Raw genomic sequence first — 26,236 nt, 5'->3', positions numbered from 1 at the left:
GCAAGATGAAAAAGTTCCAGAGATCTGTGGTATAACATGTGCATATAGTTAACAATACTTGAAAATTGTTAAGAGGGTAAATCCCTCTTACATGTTTTTTACCACAATAAAAACAATTTTTAATGGGTCTCAGAGATGGCAGATTTGAAAATACATTGTATAATTTTAACTTGGAATCATATGGCTCAGCTTTTTTATTTAATGGTTGTGTGACATTTGGTAAAACTGCTTCCCCTCTTTGGGCCTCATCTATAAAATGAGGACAAGGACACATCTACCCTATAGAGCTTTTTGTGAGCATCCAGCAAGATAAAGGATATAAAGTATTTGGGAAAGGACAGTGGTTAACACCACAGACTGGCGTCAGACAAACCTCCGTTCAAATCCGGTCTCTGTCCTGGCTTCACGACCATGGTCAAGCTTATCATTCTCTGAGCCTCAGGTCCTTCCCCTGTAAATGGAGCTGATAATATTTCAAGCACATAGCTCCCAGCATGGTGCGAAGATTCAGTGAATAATGTAGCACAATTTCAGGTATTCATGATCAACAACTCTAAAAAGCTGTATCTACAGGAAATCCAGACAACCAGCTGATTAGATCAGATCAAATGTTTCTCAAAATAGCACCACTGTCATTGCAACCATTCACATCTAGCTCATCCCAAGTTTACCCCAGCTTGAAGCCACCTATATCAGACTTCCAGATATATCATTAACCCTGAAAACTTCTGGGAACCAGTCACATCTTTTAATGGCAGCTAGAGACAGTTGGCAAAATGCTATCAGCCAATTCTTGCCCAAGACAATTTCACCTCCATAAGCCTCTGTTCACTCATCTGTTTAAAAAAAAAAAAACAAAAACGCATCCTAACACTACATCATAGCATTTTTGTAAGGATTAAATGGAAAATGCCTGATCCATAATAAGAGCTCAGTGAATGCTGGCCACTGTTAGTCTTACTTCTCTACCCCAGAAAGGGTTAGAGGTGCCACCTCTGGTTCCCGTAACACATCACATTTCATTGTAATGGCTGTTGATTTCTCTTTCCCTTCTGGGCTGGGAACTCCCTGGGTACAGGTCCTCAGGCATTACACACACACACACACACACACACACACACAGAGTCACATTGTCCCTCATCCTTCACTTCCAAACCCTCTCACACCAGCCTCAGCCACTCCCAGCCCTTAGATTCCCTGGGACCAAAAACACACTATAGTTCAGGGACTTCCTTGACAGTCCAGTGGCTGGGACTCCGCGCTTCCATTGCAGGGGGCATGGGTTCAATGCTCGGGGAACTAGGATCCCGCATGCCATGCGGCGCGGCCAAAAAATATAAATAAATAAATAAATAAATAAATAAATAAAATAAAGGTTTAAAACACCATAGTTTAATCATTTCCCTTCTGTGAGTCCTAGTTTTCACATCAATAAAACGGAAATGATATCAACATTGACCTCACAGTATAGCTTTGAGGTTGAAAGCAGTTAAACTTCTAACATGCTCCATAAATGAGTTACCTCCTATTCTGGCCTCCCCTGATGCTTGACATTTGTGCCCTGGCTTGGCCATGCCTCTGTGCTTCTGGTCATATCCTCTAAAAATTCCCCTCATGGAGTGGTTTCATTACCATTTGTCCAGGAAGGAGAAGGATTTGAGGGGCAAATAAAGGGAGCAAGTTTCCTGACCTCTGGGGAATTCTGCACTAGGCTCCGCATGGTTTCCAGTACAAGGAGGCTAGCACCACGCTAGGTACATTTATTGGTGGATGAATGGAGCTCATTGTCTGGGGAGAGGTCAGGGACAGGGTCTAGGGCCCCAGAGATGGGGGGTGGCCTGGGCATCCGAGTTTCCCAACTTTCTCTCTCACTTGGGGCCCACCTGATCCCAGGTTTATATATTATATTGATGAGACTCAGTCTCTGCTCATCTGGCCTAGGACATCCCTGTGGAGTTGGGGGACCCTGAGCCTGGCCTGAGTCTCTCCTTCTGGCTCCAAGATACCCAGATAGTATCTGTCTGTGAGTCACCCTCCCCCACTTCTTGCCTCCTGGAAGTCAGCCAGGGCAGCGAAGAGGGAGCACCCAGGGAGGTGTTTCTTCCTCTGGGCTTCCCCCGCAAGGGCACACCTCTGTTATGCCAGGAATCATTCTGACATCTTCAGGGGCTGGCCCAAGGGAAAATGTAGGTTACAGGACACAGGCCCTGTGGTCACACAGAATCAGATCTGCACCTGGCTCTGCTATTTCCTAGCTGATCGTCAGCCCTTGAAGCCTCTCTTTCTTCATTTGCAAAATGGTGATAATAGAACCTTCCTCACAGGGTAAGTTATAAGTGCAAAATGAAGCAATTGATGCACGTGGTTATTGATCAATAACTGTGAGCTCCTCCCTCCCCCTCAGAAAATGTTTGTTGAATGAATGAATGAATGAATGAGCAAACAAATCAGCAATGTACTAAAGCAGCCACATATCTCCTCCTTTGGAAGCAGCAACCAAGGATGGCTGAAGAGAAATACGAATTACGATCAGGAATTACCATCAGAGGATCTGGGCTCTGATCTCAGCCAAGCCACCCACCACCGAGAGTGAGTCTCTCCCCAGTTCTAAGCCTTGGGATCTTCATCTGCACACACCCCTCCCCCACCAAACCTCAAACACTATTGTGAAAAGGAAGATGGTTGGGCGTGATAAAGGGTTTGGTAAACAGTAAGGCATTTGGGGAATTGAAACAGACTTTATAAACTGTGAAGAGATCTGCAGAAATTTTTGACATGCTTCTCCCATCAGCCAGCTGAGCTCAGCTCCAAACTTAGACCCTGAAGGTCCCCTCCTGTAGAATTAAGGAGTGGGGAGGGGCTGCCGAGTGATGGTCTTCCCCCCACATAGTCTCCCCTACCACCATCTCATTCACACACACACACACACACACACACACACACACACACACACACACACACAAACTGGCTCTGGATTCTCTTTGGCTGAAGACACAGGGAAGAAAGGAGTACCAACCTCTCAGCTGGTTTTGCTGACGATCCTGCTTCTGGGAACTGCTGGGCTGTCCTGGGCCCACCTGCAGTTGGTCATGCTCCAGGCACACGTATAGCCATAGCAGAGCTGGGACCTATACGTATAGCACGCGTATAGCACACGTATAGCATATAGCCAGAGCAACTCCCCAGTCCGCCCCACACAACCACAGGCTCACATGCACGCACAAAGATACACCAGAGGCTTCTCTCTCCTCCCACCATCCTTCCAAGGAACCCAACAGCTGCTAGTCAGAGACGTGGCTGCCCCGGGGGCCCAGCATTTGCCCTTCTGGGAACGGGCTCCACTCCGAAGCCAGAGACACTCTCCCAGGACCCATCAGGGAGTGCTCCCAGGCCATAGCTCAGCTGTTGCCCACTCCTGGGTCTATCCATGGGGAGCAGGAGACCAGTATGGGAAAGGAGGGGCTGCCACTGGAAAAGAGAAGCATCCCCTTCTTCTCAACAAGGGCGTGTTCACAGGCTTCGGGTAGGGAAGAGGAGGTTTCTCCATAAAACTCTCCCTATAAAAGGCCAAAAATATCCCAGCCTCTCGTCACACACCCCCCCCACCAGTCAAGAGAGGAAACTCAGTCCTGGAGGCATATTTTGTTATTAGCACCATAGACTGTGACTTTCTTACCCAAACCTTCATTGGACAGATGGAGAAATTGAGGCTCAGAGAAGAGAAAGGATTTGCCCAAGGTGACAACAGTATCGGGGGCAGAGGTGGGACCAGATGCTGGGCCTCTGGCTCACTGTCTATCCTCTTCCAAGTACAACATATTACTTTATCATTCACTATTCAATTCATGTTCCAAGATTATACGACATGCCAAACTCTGTGCGAAGGGTAAGGATAAAACAAGGAACAAACAAATCCCTCCTCCTTGAGGCATTTACAGTAAGATTTACCATGTCAGTATCAGCAGTAACACATTGGCTCACGTTCATGCAACATCCTACGACTGACAAAGCACTTTCCCACCCAGTCTCTTACTTCATCCTCCCCACAAACTCACAGGTCAGTACTTAAACCCCAATCTGCAAAGAAGGGAAGTGAGGGTCCTGAGCTGTCCAAGGTCCCAGCTTGTAAGCAAGAGCTGACGCCAAAGCCCCAGTGCCCGCCTCAGGCCCAGGGCCATCTCTGCAACTTTGGAGTGGGCTTCTTTCTTTGGCTGGGTTGTCAGTACCTAAAGGCAAGGACATCTCTTTCTTTTGCTTCCCTAGCACCTACACACACACACACACACACACACACACACATACACACACACACACACTCTAAGCACCTGGAACACTGCTGTGTACTCAGTCAAGAGCTAAATCAGATCTTCCTGAATGCTTGGAGAGAGACTCTGCTGGTTCCCTCATTCTCTACAGGTGAGCAAGTGTCTGGGCAGCAGCCTCCATTCACCACACCCACCTCTGGACCTGCCAGTGAAGGACAGGGGCTACCAGCCTGTGCTCTGTCCCTACCACCTGGGACCTGACGGGGGAAGCAGGTTGTGAGCCAAGCACTTTGTACCAGCAACCTGGTTATCCTCTTCATCATCCCCCTGGGAAAACCCAGCATCTAGTGAATTCCTAAGTACGCAGCGCTGTACCAGACCCTTTTCCTCTCCTGATCTTCATGCTGGGGAGATGGCATTATCCTCATTTGACAGTTTGGGAAACGGAGGCACAGAGTGGGGATGTGACATGGTCAAGGCCACACAGCTAGTAAAGCAGATGGCTTCCAGCCCCTGAGATCTAGGTAGCCCCCTCTCATCACCATCACCACCTCCCAGTGAGGTCTCTGAGGTCACTTCAGCACTGCCTCGGCCTTAGAGAACCAAAGAGGGGAGCAGATTCCCTGGGAAAGTTTGGTCACGAGGAATTCCTTTTAAGCAAGAGCCTCTGGGCCTGAAGAAGATGCCAAAACATTCCCTTAAAAGCAGAAACACTGGGACTTCCCTGGTGGTGCAGTGGCTAAGAATCTGCCTGCCAGTGCAGGGGACAAGGGTTCAAGCCCTGGTCCGGGAAGATCCCACTTGCCGCGGAGCAAGTAAGCCTGAGCGCCACAACTACTGAGCCTGTGCTCTAGAGCCTGCGAGCCACAGCTACTGAGCCCGCGTGCCACAACTACTGAAACCCACGCGCCTAGAGCCCAAGCTCCGCAACAAGAAGCCACCGCAGTGAGAAGCCTGTGGGCTGCAACAAAGAGTAGCCCCCGCTCGCCGCAACTAGAGAAAGCCTGTGCGCAGTAAGGAAGACCCAATGCAGCCAAAAATAAATTAATTAATTATTTTTTAAAAAAACAAAAACAGAAGCACTTGTTTGCTTAGGCTCAGTCTAGGGGTCATGACCTTGGTCTCCCGAGGACATTGTCACACACCTCCTCCTGGCCCGGCCAGGGCTGGGATGCCTCTTACCTGTCCCGGGGCAGTGGCTGCCTCTGTCAGGTCTGGGTATCTGTCTGCAGCCCCGGCCTCTGTGCTGTCTGGAATTGCAGAAGTGAGGAAACAGAGCACATCACTGCCAAGTCACCCCCAGGAGGAAACGTCATGACCCCAGGGCCCCTCCAGCGGATGCCACAGAAACCTCAGAGTTGGGTCACCCAGGCCCTGGGCGCTGCTCGGAGGTTTCTCGCAGAGAAAGGGTTAGGGTGGGGTGTGGGCAGCGGCCACCGAGCCGGGAGCTGGGGAGGAGGAAGAGGGGCGAGAGCGTGCATTCGAGACAGCACAAGTGTGAGGGAGAGGGGAGAGGAGACGAGAGTGAGTAAACAGAATAAGAGAGAGAGTCAGGGCAAATGAGAGATGGAGGGAGACAGGCACACAGAGAGAGACAGACAGACGTAAACACAGAGAGAGAGAGCATGAGAGGAATGAGGATATTTGAGGACAAAAACCAAGGGAGTTACAGAGAAAAAGATGAGACAGTGAGAGCGCGTGTGTGTGCGTGTGCGTGTGTGTGTGTGTGTGCGTGTGTGTGTGTGTGTGCGCGCACACGCGCATGAGCATGAGAGAAAAGACAAAAGAAAGAGAGAGAAGGAGGAAACGGAGAGGCAGCTGGAATATAAAGAGGATGAGAAGGGAGGAACTCGGAAGAGCTGCTGTGGTCAGTGCCATGGCCCGGCTGGGCTCCCCTGGTGACCAAGGAGCACCAAGACCAAGGAACCGATGGGGACAGCGCCCTGCGGGGCTGGGATTGCGGGGGAGGAAGGCTCGTAAGACCCGGGGCAGGAATTGGGCAGCGAGTGAGTTAGAGGGAATAGGTGAGGGTGAGTAGGTGTGGGCAACTGAGGAGGTGAACGCAGGTGAGTCTGTCAGTGAGCGTGCGTGTGTGTCAGTGTGCGTGTGTGTGTGTGAAAGTCCGGTGGTGGAGGCTTTTTGTGTGAACAGAGGTGAGAGATGGGCCTGAGCTCCCTGCCTCAGTTTCCAGTCTATTTATCCACTCATTCATTTAACCAATAAACGTTTATTGAGCCCTGCAGGCGCCGGGCACTGCAGAGGACACTGTCTAAGGAAGCAAGCCCCTCAGCTGAGAGCCAACCCCAAAGCCTCCTACACAGGGTGGGAAACAGCTCTAGACAGGACCGGGGTCCCACAGCCGGGAAGGTGCAAAGCAGAGGTGGTAGGATGGGCTCCTGACGCCCCGTGTGGGGTCCGGCCTCAGCTCCGCCCTGGGTGTCTGGACTGGCCCCCTCCTGCTCTTTGGGACCCCACTGCTGTTCCTTATCAAAGCCGAAAATGGACCTCAAAGGACAAACCACCTTTAACATGTGGCTCAGCCCTGAAGAACTAGAGCTAAAATCTGCCCCCTCCCCCAGCTGTACCCCATCACACACAAGTGGACACACTCAAACCACCTAAGCACACAACCCTTGCACGCTCACGTACACTCAGTACACACCATCATGCAGAGATACCCGGTCATAATTACATCCCCCCACTCACCTGCACACTCACAAGCTCAGGTGTCACATCTGTCACCCCCTCACTCACAACTGCCCAGCGTCACCTCCTTCATCGTGCTCATTCACACACTCTCCTCAGATCCTAAGATGTGGCCCAGGCCTCCTGGGAGGGACTTTGAAAAGGCCCAGTTTGGTCATTCCTTCTCGTCTCCCTTGGAGGCATTTTGAGCCTTGAGCACCTGAGACAGGAGAGAACGTGGTGGTCTGTTCATCACGTTTAACCTTCACACAAGCTATCCACCAGAGCTGAGGCCCTAGCTCTGCTCCCCAACCCAGATCCTCTTCCCCCAAACCGGCTTCACCTTCTCAGCCATCCCCCCCACCACCACGTTCCAGAGGCACAGAGGGACCTCCAGGATCAACCTTGACCACAGACTGAAGGACACCTGGCTCAACTCCAGGCTCACGCCTGGTTTTCAATAGTCCCTCATGTATGTGCACGGAGCAATCGCAGTTCAGCACTCTTTGAGATTATCAATAATCAGGGCAGGTAGGCAGAGGTTATTATCCACATTTTACAGATGAGGAAACTGAGGTCGACTCCTCTCTCTCACACCTACCTCATTCTGTTACCAATTCTGTCAGTTCTACTTTAAAATATATCCAAATCGGAACCTAATAAAGCCTTTAGATCCAACCTTCAGTTTGTAGGAAATACAGGCAACAGAGGAACAAATTAAAGGGCATTTCAGAGAAGCAATCAGCCAAATCCAGAATGTGAGACCAGGACAATCTACAGGAGAACTGATCCAGTTCCTTCGACAGATCAACCACGGCGGGGGGAGGAATGGGGAGGGGACTTTTAATCTAGGAATCTTTAAGAGATATAAAAATCAAATACAGGGAGTTCCCTGGCGGTCCAGTGGTTAAGACTCCATGCTTCCACTGCAGGGGACATGGGTTCCATCCCTGGTCAGGGAACTAAGGTCCTGCATGCCGCGCAGCGCAGACCAAAAAAAGAAAAAATCAAATGCAACCTGTGGGTCTTGTTTGGAACCTGGATCAGTCAAATCAACTGTAAAAAGATACATGTATCAGTTAGGGTCCTGGAAAGAGATGGCACACTCAACATGGGCAATCTGAGGAGGAAGGGATTACTTAAAGAGACGCGGGCAGGTCTAGAGAACCAAAAGGAATAGTGTAGTCGTCCAAGGCTGCCAAGAGTGGGGTGCCCTTTTCATCTGAAGGGCTAAGGAGAGGGGGCAGTTACTGGAACACAAAGAGGGTAGCTATTTGGAAAAGGCTGCCTGACAAGAGCTGTGACCTTGCGTAGGCAGTTGTAGCTGGTCGTCAATGACCAGGCAGAGAGGGAACCAGGACACAAATACCCGAATCTCTCTCTTCTTCCACACTCTGGTTTCTTACCAGTGCCTCTCATTGGCTGAGCCCAACCAGAAGCAAGGGAGATGGATAATGTTGTCCATACAGATCAGCCTCTGGGGGCACAGAGTTGGGAGGAGAAGGGTGGAGAGTGGATATGGAGGGGAAAACAGAAGATATCCAGGACAGACACATTTGAGAAAATCAGGGAGAATTTAATATGGGCAGGATATTAGATGGTTCTAAGGGATTTTAAAATTTTTATTAGAGGATAATGGTGGTGTGGTTATATAAGAAAATGTTCATATATATGGAAATATTTAGGGATGAAATTACAGGGAAATGGTTTTAAATATTACAGTAGAATAAGGGGAGAGAGAGAGAGGAGGGGAGGGGAGGGAAGGGAAGGATGAAAGGAACGAAGGAAAGAAAAAAAAAGAGAGAGAGAGGCAAAATATTGAATCTAGAGAATGAGTATTTTGTAGGCTGAATAATGGTTCTCAGAAATATCAGGTCCTAATCTCTGGAACCTGTACATGTTACGTTATATGGCAAAGATTTTGCATGTACAATTAAATTACTGCTCTTGAAATGAGGAGATTATCCCGGATTATCCAACTGAGCCTTAATGCAATCACCAGCACCCGAGTAAGAGAGGAAAACATATATAGACAGAAGAGAAGGCAATGTGGCCACAGAGGCAGAGTGACATGGCCACAAGCCAGGAATACCAGCAGCCACCAGCAGCTGGAAGAGACAAGGAATGGCCTCCGCCCTAGAGCCTCTGGAGAGAACGCCAAAAAGAAAAAACAAAGAAACTGATTTTGGAATTCTGGCCTCCAGAATTGTAAGAGAATAAATGTGTGTTGTTTTAAGCTGCCAAGCTTGTGGTCATTTGCTACAGCAGCTGTAGGAAACTAATACAGGTGCACAGGGATTTATTATACTCTTCCCTCTCTTCTTGTGTGTTTGGAAACTTTTCTAATAAAGTTGTGTTTGTGCATGGTCAATTCACAACACTACCTATGAAATAGTCTTGCCAAGGAAAAAGAAACAGAATCAGCAAGTTCAACTACCAGTTTACAGGAAATAGAGAAGAGGAACAGATCATAGGGTACCCTCAGCAAACTCAGACAGCAGTGAACGCACAGAACAAGCAACCTGGTTTCTTCAACAAACAAATTATAAGGGAGAAAAAAGATGATGGAAGAACCTATAGATTATGAGAATTAAGAGGCATAGCAACCAAATTGCTTTGTGTGAGCCTTTTTTGGATTCTGATTCAAACAAACTAGACAGAGAGTGAGAGAGAGAGAGAGAGAAGCAAAGAAAGAGAAACTTATGAGACAATCAGAAATTTGAACACATCAGATATTCAATTATATTAAGGAATTAATGTTGATGGTTAGGTTAATGACTTCACTGTTATGTTAAAAAGAATTCTTATCCTTTAGAGAAACATATGAAATATTTACAGATGAAATTATGTATTTGGGATTTGCTTCAAAATAAAATGGGACATACCTCAACTGAAAAAAATGGGTTGATAATTGCTGAAGTTGGCTGATGGTACATGGGGATCCATTATACCATGAAGTGCACTCTTGTATGTATTTGTAATTTTTTATAAGAAAAGGGGTTTTTTGTTGTTTGTTCTTTAAAGTAATTCAACACTTGTTTAGATTTTAGAGGTGAGAACAACAGTGAAAAAGAAAATTGTCTCAATGCTATATAATGAATAATTGTGTCCTGGGATGGACTTTTCTTATGATAGCGTCTTATTAGGATGTTAGGTGCTGTATCTCATACAATGTAAATGGAAGTAAAAACGTTGTAACCTGGAAAATTCTGTTAAATGAAGGAAAAGAATAACAATAAAGATGCTGACGTCAATGATGTACAAACTAAGTGTGAATAAATTAGTCTCATGAAACTTGAGAGTGTAAAGAAGCGCTCTCAAATTTATAAAATAGTAAATTATTGTCCAAAATGATTATGTCAGTAACTAAAAGAATAAATTAAACTGAGTCACTCTGCTGTACACCTGAAACTAACACAACATTGTAAATCAACTATACTTCAATTTAAAAAATAAAATAGCTCTCGGCGCTCCGGCAGCGGAAGTGAGGGCGTTGCCGGCGGGGCGGCTGCGGCCAGGAAGCCCTTGGTCGAGCGCGGGGCCCTGTCCGCGCGGGCCTGCAGATGACGCTGCGGAGCACACGGCACCTGTGGCACCTGTAGATGAGGCTGCAGAGCACACAGCTAGGTGCCCTGGTACACGGAGGACCTGTGGCCTCAGCGCCACGGGCGTCCTGACTGAGGCGGCTGTGTGTGGGCGCCTGCTCTTAAAGGTGAAGGTGGCAGGATTAACCAAGATGGCGGAGTAGAAGGACGTGCTCTCACTCCCTCTTGCGAGAGCACCAGAATCACAACTGGCTGCTGGACAATCATCGACAGGAAGACACTGGACTTCACCAAGGAGGATACCCCACGTCCAAGGACAGAGGAGAAGCCACAGTGAGACGGTAGGAGGGGCGCAATCAGAGTAAAATCAAATCCCATAACTGCTGGGTGGGTGACTCACAGACTGGCGAGCACTTATACCACAGAAGTCCACCCACTGGAGTGAAAGTTCTGAGCCCCACGTCAGGCTTCCCAACCTGGGGGTCCGGCAACGGGAGGAGGAATTCATAGAGAATCAGACTTTGAAGCCTAGTGGGAATTGATTGCAGGACTTCGACAGGACTGGGGGAAACAGAGAACCCACTCTTGGAGGGCGTACACAAAATAGTGTGTGCATCGGGACCCAGGGGAAGGAGCAGTGACCCTGGGGGAGACTGAACCAGACATAACTGCTGGTGTTGGGGGGTCTCCTGCAGAGGCGGGGGCTGGCTCTGTTTCACCGTGGGGACAAGGACACTGGCAGCGGAGGTTCTGGGAAGTACTCCTTGGCGTGAGCCCTCCCAGAGTCTGCCATTAGCCCCACCAAAGAGCCCGGGTAGGCTCCAGTGTTGGGTTGCCTCAGGCAAAACAACCAACAGGGAGGGAACCCAGCCCCACCCAGCAACAGTCAAGTGGATTAAAGTTTTACAGAGCTCTGACCGCCACAGCAACAGTCAGCTCTACCCACCTCCAGAGCCTCCCATCAAGCCTCTTAGATAGCCTCAACCACCAGAGGGCAGACAGCAGAAGCAAGAAAAACTACAGTCCTGCAGCCTGTGGAACAGAAACCACATTTACAGAAAGATAGACAAGATGAAAAGGCAGAGGGCTATATACCAGATGAAGGAACAAGAAAAAACCCCAGAAAAACAACTAAATGAAGTGGAGCTAGGCAACCTTCCAGAAAAAGAATTCAGAATAATGATAGTGAAGATGATCCAGGACCTTGGAATAAGAATGGAGGCAAAGATTGAGAAGATGCAAGAAATGATTAACAAAGACCTAGAAGAATTAAAGAACAAACAAACAGAGATGACCAATACAATAACTGAAATGAAAACTACACTAGAAGGAATCAATAGCAGAATAACTGAGGCAGAAGAACGGATAAGTGACCTGGAAGACAGAATGGTGGAATTCACTGCTGCGGAACAGACTAAAGAAAAAAGAACGAAAAGAAATGAAGACAGCCTAAGAGACCTCTGGGACAACATTAAACGCAACAACATTCGCATTATAGGGGTCCCAGAAGGAGAAGAGAGAGAGAAAGGACCCGAGAAAATATTTGAAGAGATTATAGTCGAAAACTTCCCTAACATGGGAAAGGAAATAGCCACCCAAGTCCAGGAAGCGCAGAGAGTCCCATACAGGATAAACCCAAGGAGAAGCACGCCGAGACACATAGTAATCAAAGTGGCAAAAATTAAAGACAAAGAAAAATTATTGAAAGCAGCAAGGGAAAAACGACAAATAACATACAAGGGAACTCCCATAAGGTTAACAGCTGATTTCTCAGCAGAAACTCTACAAGCCAGAAGGGAGTGGCATGATATACTTCAAGTGATGAAAGGGAAGAACCTACAACCAAGATTACTCTACCCGGCAAGGATCTCATTTAGATTTGATGGAGAAATCAAAAGCTTTACAGACAAGCAAAAGCTAAGAGAATTCAGCACCACCAAACCAGCTCTACAACAAATGTTAAAGGAACTTCTCTAAGTGGGAAACACAAGAGAAGAAAAGGACCTACAAAAACAAACCCAAAACAATTAAGAAAATGGTCATAGGAACATACATATCGATAATTACCTTAAACGTGAATGGATTAAATGCTCCAGCCAAAAGACACAGGCTTGCTGAATGGATACAAAAACAAGACCCATATATATGCTGTCTACAAGAGACCCACTTTAGACCTAGGGACACATACAGACTGAAAGTGAGGGGATGGAAAAAGATATTCCATGCAAATGGAAATCAAAAGAAAGCTGGAGTAGCTATACTCATATCAGATAAAATAGACTTTAAAATAAAGAATGTTACAAGAGACAAGGAAGGACACTACATAATGATCAAGGGATCAATCCAAGAAGAAGATATAACAATTATAAATATATATGCACCCAACATAGGAGCACCTCATTACATAAGGCAATTGCTAACAGCTATAAAAGAGGAAATTGATAGTAACACAATAATAGTGGGGGACTTTAACACCTCACTTACACCAATGGACAGATCATCCAAAATGAAAATAAATAAGGAAACAGAAGCTTTAAATGACACAATAGACCAGATAGATTTAATTGATATTTATAGGACATTCCATCCAAAAACAGCAGATTACACGTTCTTCTCAAGTGCGCACGGAACATTCTCCAGGATAGATCACATCTTGGGTCACAAATCAAGCCTCAGTAAATTTAAGAAAATTGAAATCATATCAAGCATCTTTTCTGACCACAACGCTATGAGATTAGAAATGAATTACAGGGGGAAAAGCGTAAAAAACACAAACACATGGAGGCTAAACAATACGTTACTAAATAACCAAGAGATTACTGAAGAAATCAAAGAGGAAATCAAAAAATACCTAGAGACAAATGACAATGAAAACACGACAACCCAAAACCTATGGGATGCTGCAAAAGCAGTTCTAAGAGGGAAGTTTATAGCTATACAAGCCTACCTCAAGAAACAAGAAAAATCTCAAACAAACAATCTAACATTACACCTAAAGAAACTAGAGAAAGAAGAACAAACAAAACCCAAAGTTAGCAGAAGGAAAGAAATCATAAAGATCAGAGCAGAAATAAATGAAATAGAAACAAAGAAAACAATAGCAAAGATCAATAAAACTAAAAGCTGGTTCTTTGAGAAGATAAACAAAATTGATAAGCCATTAGCCAGACTCATCAAGAAAAAGAGGGAGAGGACTCAAATCAATAAAATCAGAAATGAAAAAGGAGAAGTTACAACAGACACCGCAGAAATACAAAGCATCCTAAGAGACTATTACAAGCAACTTTATGCCAATAAAATGGACAACCTGGAAGAAATGGACAAATTCTTAGAAAGGTATAACCTTCCAAGACTGAACCAGGAAGAAGCAGAAAATATGAACAGACCAATCACAAGTAATGAAATTGAAACTGTGATTAAAAATCTTCCAACAAACAAAAGTCCAGGACCAGATGGCTTCACAGGTGAATTCTATCAAACATTTAGAGAAGAGCTAACACCTATCCTTCTCAAACTCTTCCAAAAAATTGCAGAGGAAGGAACACTCCCAAACTCATTCTATGAGGCCACCATCACCCTGATACCAAAACCAGACAAAGACACTACAAAAAAAGAAAATTACAGACCAATATCACTGATGAATATAGAGGCAAAAATCCTCAACAAAATACTAGCAAACAGAATCCAACAACACATTAAAAGGATCATACACCACGATCAAGTGGGATTTATCCCAGGGATGCAAGGATTCTTCAATATACGCAAATCAATCAATGTGATACACCATATTAACACATTGAAGAATAAAAACCATATGATCGTCTCAAGAGATGCAGAAAAAGCTTTTGACAAAATTCAACACCCATTTATGATAAAAACTCTCCAGAAAGTAGGCATAGAGGGAACCTACCTCAACATAATAAAGGCCATATATGACAAACCCACAGCAAACATCATTCTCAACGGTGAAAAACTGAAAGCATTTCCTCTAAGATCAGGAACGAGACAAGGATGTCCACTCTCACCACTATTATTCAACATAGTTCTGGAAGTCCTAGCCACGGCAATCAGAGAAGAAAAAGAAATAAAAGGAATACAAATTGGAAAAGAAGAAGTAAAACTGTCACTGTTTGCAGATGACATGATACTATACATAGAGAATCCTAAAACTGCCACCAGAAAACTGCTAGAGCTAATTAATGAATATGGTAAAGTTGCAGGATACAAAATTAATGCACAGAAATCTCTTGCATTCCTATACACTAATGATGAAAAATCTGAAAGAGAAATTATGGAAACACTCCCATTTACCATTGCAACAAAAAGAATAAAATACCTAGGAATAAACCTACCTAGGGAGACAAAAGACCTGTATGCAGAAAACTATAAGACACTGATGAAAGAAATTAAAGATGATACCAACAGATGGAGAGATATACCATGTTCTTGGATTGGAAGAATCAACATTGTGAAAATGACTATACTACCCAAAGCAATCTACAGATTCAATGCAATCCCTATCAAATTACCAATGGCATTTTTTACGGAGCTAGAAAAAATCATCTTAAAATTTGTAAAAGACCCCGAATAGCCAAAGCAGTCTTGAGGGAAAAAAACGGAGCTGGAGGAATCAGACTCCCTGACTTCAGACTATACTACAAAGCTACAGTAATCAAGACGATATGGTACTGGCACAAAAACAGAAACATAGATCAATGGAACAAGATAGAAAGCCCAGAGATAAACCCACGCACCTATGGTCAACTAATCTATGACAAAGGAGGCAAAGATATACGATGGAGAAAAGACAGTCTCTTCAATAAGTGGTGCTGGGAAAACTGGACAGCTACATGTAAAAGAATGAAATTAGAATACTCCCTAACACCATACACAAAAATAAACTCAAAATGGATTACAGACCTAAATGTAAGACTGGACACTATAAAACTCTTAGAGGAAAACATAGGAAGAACACTCTTTGACATAAATCACAGCAAGATCTTTTTTGATCCACCTCCTAGAGTAATGGAAATAAAAACAAAAATAAACAAATGGGGCCTAATGAAACTTCAAAGCTTTTGCAAAGCAAAGGAAACCATAAACAAGACGAAAAGACAACCTTCAGAATGGGAGAAAATATTTGCAAACGAATCAACGGACAAAGGATTAATCTCCAAAATATATAAACAGCTCATTCAGCTCAATATTAAAGAAACAAACACCCCAATCCAAAAATGGGCAGAAGACCTAAATAGACATTTCTCCAAAGAAGACATACAGACGGCCAAGAAGCACATGAAAAGATGCTCAACATCACTAATTATTAGAGAAATGCAAATCAAAACTACAATGAGGTATCACCTCACACCAATTAGAATGGGCATCATCAGAAAATCTACAAACAACAAATGCTGGAGAGGGTGTGGAGAAAAGGGAACCCTCTTGCACTGTTGGTGGGAATGTAAATTGATACAGCCACTATGGAGAACAATATGGAGGTTCCTTAAAAAACTAAAAATAGAATTACCATATGACCCAGCAATCCCACTACTGGGCATATACCCAGAGAAAACCGTAATTCAAAAAGACACATGCACCCGAATGTTCATTGCAGCACTATTTACAATAGCCAGGTCATGGAAGCAACCTAAATGCCCATCAACAGACGAATGGATAAAGAAGTTGTGGTACATATATACAATGGAATATTACTCAGCCATAAAAAGGAACGAAATTGAGTCATTTGTTGAGACGTGGATGGATCTAGAGACTGTCATACAGAGTGAAGTAAGTCAGAAAGAGAAAAACAAATATTGTATATTAACGCATGTATGTGGAACCTAGAAAAATGGTACAGATGAGCCGGTTTGCAGGGCAGAAGTTGAGACACAGATGTAGAGAACAGACATATGGACACCAAGGGGGGAAAACTGCGGTGGGGTGGGGATAGTGGTGTGCTGAATTGGGCGATTGGGATTGACATGTATACACTGATGTGTATAAAATTGATGACTAATAAGAACCTGCAGTATAAACAAACAAACAAAACAACTAAAAAAATAAAATAAAATAAAATAAAATAAAATAAAATAAAATAAAATAAAATAATTTTTTAAAAGAATGAATTAAATATTATAAGCAGGCATTTGACTCTAGCAGTCATTCTCACCAGGGGCTACTTTGCCCTCCAAGGACATTTGTCAATGTCTGGATGCATTTTTGGTTGTCACAAGTGGCAGGGGAGGAGGGGACTGAGGTGCTGCTGACATCTAATGGGTAGAGACCAGCAAGGCTGCCAACCAACCTACAATATACAGAACAGTCCCTACAACGAAAATTTATTTGGCTCAACATGTTAACAGTGCTGAGGTTGAGAAACTCGGGATTATATCATCTACATTCTAAAGAGTTTATATATTCAAGTAGGCCTAAAAAAACCTTTTGAGGGAATTCCCTGCAGGCCAGTGGTTAGGACTCCAAGTTCTCACTGCCGAGGACCCGGGTTCAGTCCCTGGTCGGGGAACTAAAATCCCACAAGACATGCAGCCAAAAAAATATATTTTGGGAATCTTATCATCAGGAAAATAAGGGATTGCTTATTTAAAGAGTGGCCTTGGGACTTCCCTGGTGGTCCAGTGGTAAAGAATCCACCTTCCAATGCAGGGGACACTGGTTCGATCCCTGGTCGGGGAACTAAGATCCCACATGCCGCAGGGCAACTAAGCCTGCGCACCACAACTACTGAGCTCTCACGCCTCAACTAGAGAGCCCATGTGCAGCAAACTACAGAGCCCACGTGCCCTGGAGCCCACGTGCCACAACTAGAGAGAAGCCCAAGCGCCGCAACGAAGAGCCCGAGCGCCCCAACGAAAAGATCCCTCGTGCCACAATGAGCCGCATGCCGCAACTAAGACCTGACACAGACAAAAGAATTAATTGATTTTAAAAGAAGTTATGAAGATTGGAAAGGAAAAGCAAAACTGTCATTTTCACATGCAATATGATTTACAGAAAAATTAAAGCAATTCCATGGACAAATTATTAGAATCAACAAAAGACTTCAGCAAGATTTCTGGATATAAAATCAATAATAAAAATCAATCATGTTGGGCTTCCCTGGTGGCGCAGTGGTTGAGAATCTGCCTGCCAATGCAGGGGACACGGGTTCGAGCCCTGGTCTGGGAAGATCCCACATGCCGCGGAGCAACTAGGCCCGTGAGCCACAGTTACTGAGCCTGTGCGTCTGGAGCCTGTGCTCAGCATCAAGAGAGGCCGCGATAGTGAGAGGCCCGCGCACCGCGATGAAAAGTGGCCCCCGCTTGCTGCAACTGGAGAAAGCCCTCGTACAGAAACGAAGACCCAACACAGTCATAAATAAATTAAATAAATAAATAAATTAAAATGTTTTTTTAAAAAATCAATCATGTTCCAGGAATTCCCTACCGGTCCAGTGGTTAGGACTCAGTGTTTTCACTGCCATAGCCCGGGTTCAATTCCACAAGCTGCACGGCACAACCAAACAAACAAACAAAATCAATCATGTTCCTATAAACAAGCAATAAACAGAAAATATCATTTTCAAGACACAATTTATGATACCAAGAAAACTATCTTGGCCAAAGATACGTGTAAGGTCTTGATGGAGGAAATTATAAAATTATTGAAAAACAACTAAGAACTAGATGAATGGATAGATGTAAAATATTCATGCATGGGACTGTCAGTATCATAAAGATGGAAGTTCTTCCCAATTTAATAAATTCGGTGCCAGTTCAATCAAAATCCCAATAGATATTAATTAACTAGATGGTGGGAATCCTTTTACAATGTTAGGGTTCGGGTTAGGGTTTACTATGATGTACACCTTAAATATCTTACAATTGCATTTGTCAATTGTACCTCAATAAAGCTAGGGAAAAAATACCATATGTAAAGCACTCAAAAAAAAAAAAAATCCCAATAGAGTTCTGCAAGGAACTTTACAAGCTGATCCTAAAATTCCAAATGAAAAAGCAAAGAGCCAAGACTAGCCAAGAAATTTCTGAAGTACTATGAGAACATACAAACAATAAGGACACATGATAGAATTTCCCCTATCATATATCGAGTCTTATTATAAAGTTATAGTAGTAAGACAGGGTAGTATTGAGTATTAACAAAGGGACAAGCAGACAGACCAAAGGAATAGAATAGAGATCCCAGAAAGAGAGATCACAAATAGAGATCACACATATGGAAACTTGATACATATGACAGAGTTGCCATTACAGATCAATAAAAGAAGAGCAGATATTGGTGCAAATCGTTGGCTATCCGTTAGGGGAAAAAAATAATAAAATTAGATTCCTACCTCGCACCATATCCAGAATTAAATTCCAACTGGCATAAAGACCTAACTATGAAAAGCAAAATATAAAAAGTTTTGGGAGAAAATAGGGGACAATATCTTTATGAGCTAAGGGTCTGGGAAATTTTCTTAAATTAAGACATAAAAATTATAAATAACAAAGAAAACTTTGATAAATATGACCATATAAAGTTTAAAACTGTGTATATCAAAAGATACTATAAAAATAGTAAAGAGACAAGTCACAGACCAGGAGAAGATATTTGTATCATATATATCAAAGAATTTTCAGGCATAATATAATATAAATTTCTAAAAGTCAAAAACAAGACAAGCCCAATAGAAAAATGGGTAAAAGAAGAAGTAGGCAATTTACAGAAGAAAAAGCCTGAAGGCTAAGAAACCATAAAAATATGGTCAACATTTCAGAAAATCAGGAGTTCAAATTAAAACAACCAACCACCAGATTGGAAAAAATGAAAGTCTGCCAGTTCCAAGTATTGGGAAGGATGTAAAAAAAATAGAAACCCTCATTACACTGACAAAAAGAAACTACAAATGGCACCACCATTTTGGAAATTAATTTCATAATAAAGTTGAAAATGCACATTCTTCCTAGTTACATACTGGAAATATGAATATTTGTATGTTTCTCAATGTAATCCTATACATATGTAAAAATGAACAGAGCTACATGTAATAACCTGGACAATAAACATAATGCTAAACTAAAAAAGCAAGTTGCAGAAGGATGCATACAGCATGATACTATTTCCTAAGACTTTAAACATTATTATTATTAGTGGACACAATACATATGCATCAACATAGAAAGACAAATTCAGGTTATGATTACCTCTGGGGAGAGAGGGAGGGAGCAGGTTTAGTGAGGATACACAGGAGATTTCTATTATATCTGTAATATTCTAGTTAACTCAGCAGTAGGTGCATAGGAATTTGTAATAACGTATTTTTATATATAACCTAAGTCTGAGATTTGCCTAGATCATTTGGAGAATAAGTCAAGAAAATGCCACATTGTATATCAAGATTTACTATAAAGTTACAGTAATTAAGATAGGATGGGGAATTCCCTGGCGATCCGGTGGTTAGGAGTCTGCACTTTCACTGCGGAGGGCCCAGGTTCAATCCCTGCTCAGGGAACTAAGATTCTGCAAGTCAGCCATGTACGCACGGACAGAAAAAAGCACAAGGATAGACGAATAGTGCAAACAAACAGAATAGAGGAAGAATCACTGGAGGAGGGGGATTACTACAAAACCAGAGGCCTCAGAACCCATAAGTCACTTGGGCAGCAGGTTCACTATGAGAGCCCTCTTGGGGATGGCCAGCCCTGATGCTTGGCAGCCCTGAATCCTCTTACTCCTCCTCATCATAACCTCAGTTTCTCTCTCTGACTCCTCTCTCTCTCTCTTTCTCATTTACTCATCCTCCCTCAAACTCTGCCTCTTAACAGCTGGGCCCCCTGAGCCTCAGATTCTTCATCTGTAAAGCAGGAATGACACCGCCAACCTCATCGTGGCATTACGTCTGTAAAGGACAGTGCCGGGCAGCTAGTCCTCATTCTCCTCCCTCCTCTCCCTCTTCTTCTCCCTCATCCTCTCCCTCCTCTGGTCAGGGCTGAGTCCAACCTGCTCCCCCTCTTCAGCCTGGGCACACCTTCGACAACAGTGAGAACAGCTCACCTCCACCAGCTTGTAAGAGGGGTCACCTCATCCTGCACTGAATCCTGAAAGGAAGACTCAGGGGTCTGGTGGGGCCCCCAGGGGTGAGATAAGGGGGAGAAGATCCAGGTCCAGTGGAATCAAGGGCAAGGGTCTCCCTGAGGATTTAGGGCAGGAGTGGACTTAGGTCTTAGGTTGGAAGGAGCCTTAGACCTTCCGGCCCCACTCCTCACCTGGGCAGATAGAGGAGGGGGAGGACATGGGAAGCCCCCAGAGTCTGGGCACTGCACTTGGAACTCTTACTGCTAGACTGCCCTGTGACTGTTGTTAAAAGAGAGGTCAGGAATTCCCTGACAGTCCAGTGGTTAGGACTCCACACTTTCACGGCCGGGGCCCCAGGAACCCGTGTACAATCCCTGGTCGGGGAAAAAACATCTCGCAAGCCACAAGGGCAGCCAAAAAAAATGTCTCCAAGGGGTAACTCGGGGGGTTTCCTCCAGACAGCAAAATTGGGTGTTTTGAGAACAAGGGTCAGAGGGAGTCTTTTCACTGTGTGTCCTTTTATATCTACTGAGCTTTTAACTTGCTCATTTGTTACCTCTTTAAAAAAATTTTTTTTTATTTTTAATAAATAAAAAAGAAGTGGAGGGACTTTCCTGGTGGTGCAGCGGTTAAGAATCCGCCTGCCCCAGAGGGCAGACAGCAGAAGCAAGAAGAACTACAATCCTGCAGCTTGTGGAACAAAAACCACATTCACAGAAAGATAGACAAGATGAAAAGGCAGAGGGCTATGTACCGGATGAAGGAACAAGATAAAACCCCAGAAAAACAACTAAATGAAGTGGAGATAGGCAACCTTCCAGAAAAAAAATTCAGAATAATGATAGTGAAGATGATACAGGACCTCGGAAAAAGAATGGAGGCAAAGATCGAGAAGATGCAAGAAATGTTTAACAAAGACCTAGAAGAATTAAAGAACAAACACCTAGAAGAATTAAAGAACAAACAAACAGAAATGAACAATACAATAACTGAAACGAAAAATACACTAGAAGGAATCAATAGCAGAATAACTGAGGCAGAAGAACGGATAAGTGACCTGGAAGACAGAATGGTGGAATTCACTGCCATGGAACCGAATAAAGAAAAAAGAATGAAAAGAATTGAAGACAGCCTAAGAGACCTTTGGCACAACATTAAACACAACAATATTCGCATCATAGGGGTCCCAGAAGGAGAAGAGAGAGAGAAAGGACCGAGAAAATATTTGAAGAGATTATAGTCAAAAACTTCCCTAACATGGGAAAGGAAATAGCCACCCAAGTCCAGGAGGCACAGAGAGTCCCAGGCAGGATAAACTCAAAGAGAAACACGCCGAGACACATAGTAATCAAACTGACAAAAATTAAAGACAAAAAAAATTATTGAATACAGCAAGGGAAAAATGACAACTAACATACAAGGGAACTCCCATAAGGTTAACAGCTGATTTCTCAGCAGAAACTCTACAAGCCAAAAGGGAGTGGCATGATATATTTAAAGTGATGAAAGGGAAGAACCTACAACCAAGATTACTCTACCCAGCAAGGATCTCATTCAGATTCAATGGAGAAATCAAAAGCTTTACAGATAAGCAAAAGCTAAGAGAATTCAGCACCACCAAACCAGCTCTACAACAAATGCTAAAGGAACTTCTCTAAGTGGGAAACACAAGAGAAGAAAAGGACCTACAAAAACAAACCCAAAACAGTTAAGGAAATGATAATAGGAACATACATATCAATAATTACCTTAAACGTGAATGGATTAAATTCTTCAACCAAAAGACACGGGCTCGCTGAATGGATACACAAACAGGACCCATATATATGTATGCGTATGTCTACAAGAGACCCACTACAGACCTAGGGACACTTACAGACTGAAAGTGAGGGGATGGAACAAGATATTACATGCAAATGGAAATCAAAAGAAAGCTGGAGTAGCAATACTCATATCAGATAAAATAGACTTTAAAATAAAGAATGTTACAAGAGACAAGGAAGGAAAACCAGACAAAGATACTACAAAAGAAGAAAATTACAGACCAATATCGCTGATGAATGTAGATGCAAAAATCCTCAACAAAATACTAGCAAATAGAATCCAACAACACATTAAAAGGATCATACACCATGATCAAGTGGGATTTATCCCAGAGATGCAAGGATTCTTCAATATATGCAAATCAATCAATGTGATATACCATATTAACAAATTGAAGAATAAAAACCATATGATCATCTCAATAGATGCAGAAAAAGCTTTTGACAAAATTCAACACTGATTTATGATAAAAACTCTCCAGAAAGTGGGCATAGGGGGAACCTACTTCAACATAATAAAGGCCATATACGACAAACCCACAGCAAAAAAAAAAAAAAGAATAAAATACCTAGGAATAAACCTACCTAGGGAGACAAAAGACCTGTATGCAGAAAACTATAAGACACTGATGAAAGAAATTAAAGATGATACAAACAGATGGAGAGACATACCATGTTCTTGGATTGGAAGAATCAACATTGTGAAAGTGACTATACTACCCAAAGCAATCTACAGATTCAGTGCAATCCCTATCAAATTACCAATCGCATTTTTTACAGAACTAGAACAAAAAAAATCATAAAATTTGTATGGAGACACAAAAGACCCCGAATAGCCAAAGCGATCTTGAAGGAAAAAAACGGAGCTGGAGGAATCAGACTCCCTGACTTCAGACTATACTACAAAGCTACAGTAATCAAGACAATATGGTACTGGCACAAAAACAGAAATATAGATCAATGGCACAAGATTGAAAGCCCAGAGATAAACCCACGCACCTATGGTCAACTAATCTATGATGAAGGAGGCAAGGATATACAATGGAGAAAAGACAGTGTCTTCAATAAGTGGTGCTGGGAAAACTGGGCAGCTACATGTAAAAGAATGAAATTAGAACACCCCCTAACACCATACACAAAAATAAACTCAAAATGGATTTGAGACCTAAATGTAAGACAAGACACTATAAAACTCTTAGAGGAAAACATAGGAAGAACACTCTTTGACATAAATCACAGCAAGATCTTTTTTGATCCACCTCCTAGAGTAAAGGAAATAAATACAAAAATAAACAAATTTGAAAAAAAAAAAAAGAATCCGCCTGCCAGTGCAGGGTACATTGGTTCGAGCCCTGGTCCGGGAAGATCCCACATGCCACGGAGCAACTAAGCCCGTGCACCACAACTACTGAGCCTGTGCTCTAGAGCCTGTGAGCCACAACTACTGAGCCCGTGTGCCACAACTACTGAAGTCCGTGCGCCTAGAGCCCGTGTGCTGCAACAAGAGAAGCCCCGCAATGAGAAGCCCACACACCCCAACAAAGAGTAGCCCCCGCTGGCCGTAACTAGAGAAAGTCCGCACGCAGCAACAACGACCCAACGCAGCAATAATTAATTAATTAATTTAAAAAGAAAAAAAGAAGTGGAGTCCGAGGTCAGACTTACCTATGTCTAAATCCTGCTGCTGCCTCCTAGCTGTGGCATATCGGGGAAGTTTCTCTGAGCCTCTGAGAACCTCTCTGAGCCTATATTGAAACAGCTGCAAAATGAGGATAATGGTATCTATCTACTTCATAAAGGTATCACATAATTAAATAATACTTGCAAAATCAGTGAGCGGTATGTCTGACTCACAGTAGGCATGTGATAAATGCTAGCCAGTTATTTTTATTATCAGCTTGTGTGGAGTCCCAAGGCCACCAGGAAGCTGCACTCAGACAGCTGGGAAAGGCGGCCCCTTGCATCATGCTCCATGATGTGACCCAGACCCCCAGCTCTGCTCCTGGCTGCCCCCCAGTACACAAACAGGGTCCAGCGGGGGGGAGGTGAGAAGTGGGGAAAATGTTGCTGACTGGACCCCAGCCCCTGCCCCAGCTGAGCAGTACCACCCAAGGATCTTGGGGACCTGTTTCGGGATGTGAGGAGTTTCTATGATATGTATGTGTGACCGCATCGATGTGTGTGTGTGTGGAGAGGTTTGTTTGCCGTGAGTGAGTGGAGGGTCTTTCAAGTCTGGGCTTCTTGTGTCCTGCAAGGGATCATGTGTTCTGTGCATCAGTGCTATCGTACCGTACATGTTGTATGTCTGTAAGGATGTGTATTTCATCCTGTGAGTTACGATATACATCCTACAAGGGACTATTGTGTCAACTGTGACACTGTGTATTGCGTGTAGTGGGTGGGGTCAGCGGATGTCAAGGGTCTGTTGTATGACGTGTATTTGTGAGGGGCCGTGAACGGTGTCTGCGGGTGATGAGGGTGTGTTTTCTGTGAAGTGTGTGAGGGAATGCCACGTCTCTTGGTGATTGTGTGTGTTAAATGTCTATGAGGGGTGAAAGGATGTGTGCTGTGTCTGTGACTGATAAAGGGGGTTGTGTGTCCATGAGGGGGTGCTGATGGGGGGGAAATCTGACATAACCCAGCTCTGCGGACCCCTCCGGAGCCTGACCTGCCTCAAGGATTCTGCAGAGCAGCCAGACAAAGCAGCCAAACCTGACCCTCTCACCCAGGCCACCAGCCTCTTACCTGAGAAACTGCAGGGACAGTGGTCAAGGAGGCGACAAGAGGCCGAGGGGGAGGTTGGGCCTGCCGAGAGCATGCTTCCTGCCGTCTTCTCAGGGAGCTCAGGAAGCGAGCAAGGAACAGGAAGGAGGCAGAAGGCGGGCCCAGACCCAGGTGCGTGACTCACTTTACGCAGCAATCCCGGGTTAGCAGTGGCGGATGAAGGATTAGGGAAGCCCTGCCTGTAGGCTCTGCTGGGGGAGCACAAGGCCAGGAAGCCAGCTGCTTGGGTGGGGCCCCAGCTCCAAGGTCACCAAGAATACTCACACCCAGCCGGGACACGCTCTCTCTCTCTCTCTCTCTCTCTCTCTCTCTCTCTCTCTCTGCACACCAGCTCAGCCAGCAGCACCGGGCTGGTCCATCTAATGCAGAGCCCCTCTGGGAGGAAGGGCCGGGCCTGGGCTGGTAGAGAAGGGAGGAACTGGGTTCCTGGTCTGAGGGGGGAGATGGGCCCTGACCTAGGGAGGGCTCAGCCCTGCTTCAGGAGCCCGAGCTTCAGTGGGTGCCGCCCCAATCCAGCGAGCCCCACGATGCTAGAAAATGCCCAAAGCTGCTTTCAGAAGATACCCCTGTCTGAGAGGACGCACAGCCAGTCTTGCCCACAGGAAGCCACGGTCCAATGGGTGTGACAACCTGCCCACAAGTGCCCCCAGCCAAGGAGGAGACAGCCTGCCCTCAGGGATGCCCAGTCTGTTAGGAAAGAGAAAATTCTGCCTCCTGAAGCCAGCCCCGTGTGAGGGGAGATGCAGCATCCCGGCCTCCTGACCCCCAGTCTGAGAGGGAAGATAGATCCTTGCTCTGAGGAGTACCTAGTCTGCCCATGGCAAAGCACCAGAGTTCTGTCAAAGCCTAGGACTGTGCCTGGGCTCCGACCACACATTCCGCACTGAGAGTGACTCCTTATCTCCACCTCCACCTCCCACCCCACCTCCCCGAAATATCAGATTGGGCTTAGCAGGAAGCAGAGGTGTCAGGCCACAGAGAGAAGCAAACTGGGCCCTGGCATAGGCGGACATTCTCAAACACCAACTCTAAGAATCTACGAGACCGGGCTTTGACTGCC

At 44.5% G+C, this 26,236-nt stretch overlaps 1 protein-coding gene across 2 annotated transcripts in view; it reads right to left on the bottom strand.

The window, feature by feature from the left end:
* The window catches only part of PTAFR (platelet activating factor receptor), a 51,554-nt gene extending 26,323 nt beyond the window's left edge, over nt 1-25,231 (bottom strand). Inside the window, exons 1-2 of one of the 2 annotated variants that reach the window (XM_061186903.1) lie at nt 25,138-25,156; nt 24,058-24,137 (exon numbers count right to left, since the gene is read on the bottom strand). The gene's annotated coding sequence lies outside the window, so the exon portion shown is untranslated. Of the gene's footprint in view, nt 1-24,057; nt 24,152-25,137 lie in introns of those variants that run through there. The other variant, XR_009700549.1, reaches the window with a different exon arrangement.
* Between the last annotated feature and the right edge of the window lie 1,005 nt (nt 25,232-26,236).

This window comes from Eubalaena glacialis, chromosome 3 (assembly GCF_028564815.1).
Source record: "Eubalaena glacialis isolate mEubGla1 chromosome 3, mEubGla1.1.hap2.+ XY, whole genome shotgun sequence".
NCBI classification, from domain to species: domain Eukaryota; kingdom Metazoa; phylum Chordata; class Mammalia; order Artiodactyla; family Balaenidae; genus Eubalaena; species Eubalaena glacialis.
This window is presented reverse-complemented; position numbering and strand designations above follow the sequence as displayed.